Source organism: Papaver somniferum, chromosome 9 (assembly GCF_003573695.1).
Source record: "Papaver somniferum cultivar HN1 chromosome 9, ASM357369v1, whole genome shotgun sequence".
Taxonomy (NCBI): Eukaryota; Viridiplantae; Streptophyta; class Magnoliopsida; order Ranunculales; family Papaveraceae; genus Papaver; species Papaver somniferum.
The window spans coordinates 56,461,141-56,463,314 of NC_039366.1; positions in this window are offsets into that span (position 1 = coordinate 56,461,141).

Sequence of the window (2,174 nt, forward strand, 5' to 3'; positions counted from 1 at the left end):
TGAAAGAAATGTTTCCCCATTACTCCTTGTATTTACTAACCGACTCATTCTTATGACACTTTCTTATAACAGGCGTAGTGTACGCCGCACGCTGTAAACCGCCAAACTAAAACCCTAATGAGCACCCCCAGTTTGTGACATGTGTTGATGTCTCGAGTGTTTTCGTGGAAAACGTGTAGCATGTTGCGGTTGTTTGGCAAGTTGAGCTTGGGAGACTTGCCGTCTCGGTGGTGACCCTCGACGGTCGAGATTTTGCATCTTGAGAGGAAGGGTAGTCGTTAGTTGTTGCAACCCTTCGTTTGGTAGGAAGCGAAACGGGAAGCGCTTGCGTCTTGGAAGGGAAGCGCTTGCGTCTTTGTATAAATTAGGGTTTGGTATGCTGCATCCCTAATTAGCACCCTTTACTAGAATCTTTGGAGAATTATCGTACGGACTCGGATTTTGATAGTCTGCCCCTCCATTCTGTACGGAAAAGAATTTCCTATCTCCCTACGAGGGAATATTTAGGTTTTGAGCTCGTTCAGGAGGTGAAAACATCCCTAAAGTAAAACTCAAGAAGAATGCAAGAAGGATGTTGGTAGCCAGCGGCATGGTGGCATGGTTGGCATGCTCGTGCACACTTTAGGCGCGGCCAAAAACCGTGTAGTTTTGGCATTGGGCATGAAGTTGCCACGCGCTTGGTGGCGAACTTGGACGGCCGAGATCTGCATCTCAGATGGAAGGGTAGTCGTTGATTGTCGCAACCCTTCGTTTTGGCAGCCAGCGTCGTGCATGGATTTGGCATGTGTTAGGCGCGACCGAAATTAGGGATTGCATAAACCGTAATGTTTGGCTTTGGGCCGCAAGTTGCCATGCGTTAGGTGGCGAACTTGGACGGTCGAGATCTGCATCTCAGAAGGAAAGGCAGCCGTTGATTATTGCAGCTTTTCGTTTTGGCAGCCAGTGTCGTGCACGGCTTTGGCATGTTGAGACGGCTGGCATGGTCGGCATGCCTCGGTGCGGAGACGCGGCTGGCACGGCATGCCATTGGCACATGTGGCATGGTTGGGATGGTTGGCATGCCTTGGCGCTGAGATGTGGCTGGCACGGTATACCATTGGCACATGTGGTGCGACTGGCATGGTTGGCATGCCTTGGCGCGGAGATGTGGCTGGTACGGCATGCCATTGGCAGATGTGGTGCGGCTGGCATGATTGGCATTCCTTGGCGCGGAGATGTGGCTGGCACGACATGCCATTGGCACATGTGGTGCGGCTGGCATGGTTTGCCATTGGCACGGTGGTGTGAGAATTAGGGTTTTGGCCTATCGAAACCCTAATTAGCATTAAAAAAAGGTACCCTGGTAATTTTCTCATAGACATATTAAAGGGTCCAATAAATGCTCTAGTGGTCGTAGTGACGTCATGTCCGATTGCGGTTTTATGATTTTAACCCTAAGCTAAAAACCACCATCAACATTAAGTCCCCTGCTTAGCTCGGAACATGAGCATTGTTGGGAGGTAAGCATAAGATGGTGACAGGCGAGGAAAAAATTGAAATGACAAGTCGTGAAAAGATGGTCAAGAAGACCCGGATAACGTTTTTCGAGAGGTAAGGAGAGTTCGTGATTCTTGTGTTGGCAGCCTTGCATAGATTCTTCTTGTGGTGCTGCTAGCTAAGTTGCGGAGTGGTAGAGGTGTTTGTTGGCGGTGATGCAAACAGTTGGCGTTGACTTGGCTTGGCCGTGCGCCATCTTGGCTAGGCTAGGAAAGGAAACGCGGAGTTGTTGGCTTAGCGAGCCGTTGGCGTTGCTGGATTGTCTTGGCAAGCCGTTGGTATTGGCCTGGCCTGGAATGGAGCCGCCAGTGTTGGATTGGCTTGGAATGGAGCCGCAGACGTCGTACTGTCTGGGAATGGATCCGCAGGCGTTGGATTGGATTGTAATGGAGCCGTAGATGTTGTACTGGCTAGGAATGGAGCCGCGGACGTTGTACTGGCTAGGAATGGAGCCGCAGACGTTGTGCTGGCTAAGAATGGAGCCGTCGGCATTGGTCAGCTTGGAAAGGAGCCGTCAGCATTGGTCGGCTTGGAAAGGCAGCCGTCATCATTAGTCGGCTTAGAAAGGAGTCGCTATCATAAACATGGCGCGAGCGCTGGCTTGAGTGTTGGCTTCAGTTCCGTGAAATGATGGCAAC